The following is a 5,000-nucleotide window of genomic DNA, read 5'->3' on the forward strand; positions in this document are numbered from 1 at the left end:
TTGGGAAAGGAAAGTATAAATCTACTTATGTTATAAAGCTTATTTTTTTTTTTTTTTTTTTTTTTTTTTTTTTTGTCTTCTTGTAATTCTCTGAATAGGAATAGGGTGATTAATAATAGTATTATAGACGCGTGTATAGTTATATAAGATATTTATTTGATCTCTTTTTGTTTTTTTAATGGTATCTCTACGCTGGGTATTCACCTCATGAGCGAAACTTTGCCTGAAATCCATAATGGAAAAGGGTGAAGCCACACCAACGGCTTCGAAGGGAACAAAGAGGAGGGCGTTATCATCTCCCGGCCTCTCGCCGTCGGACACGTCTCAGGAAGATTCGGAAACACCTATAAAGGAAAAAAAGATATTACCGTTAGATTTAAGTGATTTAGAGAAAATAGATTTAGAAATTAAGGGTCATATATATAATGTCGGGGTTTCACAACCTGCCAAAGAAACGAAGGCGAGAACGCAAGCAGTTGAAGATGCAATGAGTTATTTGCACCGGGCATACGAAAAGGTTGCGAGAGCATATACGGAAGTTGCTGCAAAGTGGGAAGAATTTATGTTTCTGAAGGAGGAATTTCTCAAGGTCAAAGACAGACGGGAAACAGTCGAACAGGTAAACCTACTTGAAGAAGATATTAACGATAAGTTTGTACAGATGAGAGAAAAAATAATAGCCGATGTAAAGAATATAGTACAAAAGGAGATATGCCAGACGATCAATGAGCAACTAGGTTCTATAGCTAAATCTAATAGTGCTCTAGGTAAGGATATACAGACCAATATAAAATCGGTGGTCTCTGGAGAAGTTAAGGAAGCAGTGACTAAGGTTCAACAAGCAGTACAAGCGTCCGGAAAACCGCTTGGAGGTAATACATATGCATCGATAGCTGGAAAGGGCGTTCTTAATACAGCAGTTGGTCGAGTACAAATCCAGAATAACCAGGGCATTGAGTTTGTAGTAGTACCGCTACCAGACAAACATAGTTTGTTTAAATCGGCTTCTGATATAAAGAAAAGCCTTAAGGAATCGATTAATCCAACAGAATTTAATTTGAAAGTAATACACTTGATCACATTGGGTTCTTTAGCAGTTAAAGTCATCGCACAATCCGTCAACCTTGAAAAATTGCAGACATCCGAAAAACTAGCACAATTAGGACTTATGATTAAAACTAAAGACAAAATTAGACCGAAATTATTAATCAGGGATTTCCCGACCGATATTGCATTTAGAGATGCATCAACGGCAATTGCGCAAGCAATTGGAAACCCTGAACAAAATTCTCAAATACGCCCTATTACGGAATTCATAAGGGGTGATCGAAAGCAACGAAACCTGGTGATCGAAACATCACCAATGATTCGAAACGAATTAATGGTGCAAAAAAGGATCTTTTTGGGCTACGAGTCGTGTAGGGTTGAAGACTATGTAAGAGTTTTACAGTGTTTTAAGTGTTTAAAGTTTAATCACTTGGCCAAAAATTGCTCACAGGCAACATCGACGTGTGGTCACTGCACCAAGGATCATGATTCGCGAAACTGCAACAATAATGGAGAAATGAAATGCATCAACTGTGACAGACTAGGGTACACAGAAACTAATCACTCAGCTCTCGATTTAAGAAAATGCCCGGTTCTTATTAAAAAGCATCAGGAACTTGCACGGAGCGTCGATCTCGAACAATGATTGCCGAAAAGAGCCGTAGTTATCAAAGGGAATCGGAAGGTGGGCTCGACATCCCGCCGGTGCCAGTACAGGCCCTTCCGCGTGAAAACCCCTCACTAACCGGCCGCAGATCAACACCCTGCGATGATCAAGTAAGGTGTCAACTGGCCCCTTATGGGGCACATTCCACTGGCAATTTAATTGTACCAAATATTACTCAAAATGGAGGTATACCTATGCCACCATCCAGTGGAGCTTTGTCTATTTCTTCTTTTTCTATTCTATCTACAGCATCTTTGATGTCCACGAATACTGGGAGTAGATTAGAGGATAACAACCTCGATGTAAATGTATCACCTAATTTGAGGAATAGTATAGATTATCAACCTCCCTCAACTGAGTTAATCGTTAACCCTCAAACAATGTTTCAGTGTGAATTCTGCCATCGAGGCTTCAACTCGTTCAGAGGTCTTGGAGTTCATAAGGCATCAGCTCATCCCTCTGAAATGAATTTAGGTATCGATATCTCCAGGAGAAAAGCAAGATGGCAGATAGAGGATATTAATAGACTTGCAGATGCAGAAGTACGAGCACCTTCAACAGCGCTTCATAAGATTAACGAATACTTATTACTCTCAGTTAAGTTAGATCCTCCCCGCACTCAAGAGTCAATTAAAGCGTTACGCAAATCTCAAAGATATAAATCCATCTTCACGCATCTCAAACAAACGTTACAAGAAGAAACTATACACTCCAACTTAGTTAACGCCGTAACGATACAAACAGATACGAGTCCAACTCCGAACCATTCCCTCGACATTGATCATACAGCACGAGTACACACAGAAAATGCAAACACAGAAGGTACTCATCATAGGGCTTCCTTACACTCAAACGAAGACAGGCATTCATGGATAGATAATGCCTTAAGATATTTAAGATCTTCCTCTTGTGACGATCCGGCCAGATATACCTTAGGCAATGCGGTGGAAGATGCCAGACAGGGAAGAGATCCATGTAAGAACTTAGTAAGGTGGTTTGAAAAGAACTTCGGATCGCCTGCAACAAATCCGACACATTCAGTTCCCGTCAACCGAACATTTAACGACCAGCTTTCAAAAAAAAAGAAAAGAAAAATGGAATACGCAAGGATTCAACAGATGTGGAAATCAAATATGACTAAAACAGCGAACATCATTCTGGACGGGGAGACGGAGACGACGCAGCACCTCACTCTTCAAGAACAGGTTAGATACTGGAAGCCGATCCTAGAAAGTCCTAGTGTACAGGTGTCTGCGGAAACAACGATTACTGACCAAACTGTGCTCAATCTACTGAACCCTATTAACAAGGAGGAAATCATACGCTACAAACCGGCAGCCGACTCGGCGCGAGGAGCTGATGGTTTGTCTCCAGCGGTCTGGATACATAAAATCTCAAATCAGATCAAGTCTATCATCATGAACGTCATGTTAACTTCGGCTAAAGTACCGAAGATATGGGCACGGGCACGCACGGTGCTGATTCCAAAAACAGGTGACTGGAGGAATCCAAGTAATTATAGACCCATTTCAATTGCGTCGGTGATAATTAGACATTACCATAAGATTTTGGCAAACAGAATATACAAGGCACTTCGACATGATGAACGACAGAGAGGATTCATTCGAGCAGATGGTACTTCGGAGATTACTCACTCACTTACCGCGATTATGGAAATAACTAGGCAACAGAAGAAACAATTACATCTGGCTTTCCTGGACATAAGGAAAGCATTCGATTCGGTTTCCCACAATTCAATTTTTACAGCGTTACATAAGAGAGGCTTTCCGAATGAATTAATTAGTTATGTGAAACACGTATATAAGAATTCCGAGATAACCTTAGAAGTCGACGGATGCTGTTCTGACACCATTAAACCTAGCCAAGGCGTAAGGCAAGGTGACCCTTTGTCACCAATCATTTTTAACTTAATAATGGATGAAATTCTTAGAAAATTACCAAAGCTAATCGGCTTTCAGTTCCGAGACACCATGATAAATGCGTTGGCCTTTGCGGACGATTTAGTTCTGATGGCAACCACGAAAGAAGGGTTGCAATCCTTGTTGGATATAGTCATAACAGAGATGGAATCTCACGGCTTGAGATTGGCGCCAAATAAGTGCAAATGCCTCTCGTTGGTCCCGTCTGGAAAAGAGAAGAAAATTAAAGTTATTGAGAAACCGTTATTCAAGATTGGAGACAGTAATATACCACAGATAAAAGTCTTAGAACAATGGACACACCTTGGAGTTACATTCACATATCGAGGATTGGTCAAGCACAAATTCCCTATTGAGGATTATCTGGTAAAAATAACTAGAGCTCCATTGAAACCACAGCAAAGGCTAATTTTGTTAAAGACATATTTGTTACCACGATTGTTACATACAATGGTCCTTGGGAAAACCAACTATAGTATGCTCCAAAAGATTGATCGTACGGTCAGAAAATATTTGCGACAATGGTTGCACTTACCCCCAGACGTCCCTATAGCCTACTTTCATGCTAAAGTTAAGGAGGGTGGGCTAGGCGTTACAGCATTTTATACTAAAATTCCGGCCTTAATCGAAAGAAGAATTAATAATCTTCATAATTCGTCGCTAAGTATTGCAAAAGAAATTGTGAACACAGAATTTATCAGTAAGCGTATGCGATGGGCAAAACTTCACTCAGCCGAAGACGAAAAATGGGACGAAAAACTACATAAACATGTAGACGGTTGGGAGCTTCGCGAATCATCAAAAGTAACCCCATCCTCTAGTTGGGTCCAGGACCAAAGAATTAGTATACCATCGAAAGACTGGATTAAATACCATAAGGTTAGAATCAATTCTCTGCCAACCAGAATGAGAACTACGAGAGGAATACGAAGGCTTACGCAAGATGTACAGTGCAGAGCAGGTTGTGGTGTACCCGAAACGGCAGCACATATAATACAGGAGTGTCACAGGACACATGGTGGAAGAATAATGCGACATAATATTATTACTAAAGGGTTGGCGAAGTTCTTCAATAATCGTGAGTATCTCGTTGTTGAAGAACCAAGAATTCCAACAACGGAAGGGAACAGAAAACCAGACCTGGTGATTGTAAAAGAGGGGAAGGCAATGATATTGGACGCCCAAATCGTATCGGGTTACAGGAATCTTAATGAAGCCCATGAGAAGAAAAAGAAATATTACAGCCAAAATAAAGACATAATTAATTATGTGTCCAGCAATTTTAACGTTCATCCAAGAAATATAGAGGTCTCATCAGTAACTGTATCGTGGAGAGGAATATGGGC

Source organism: Osmia bicornis, unplaced genomic scaffold, assembly GCF_907164935.1.
Source record: "Osmia bicornis bicornis unplaced genomic scaffold, iOsmBic2.1, whole genome shotgun sequence".
Taxonomy (NCBI): Eukaryota; Metazoa; Arthropoda; class Insecta; order Hymenoptera; family Megachilidae; genus Osmia; species Osmia bicornis.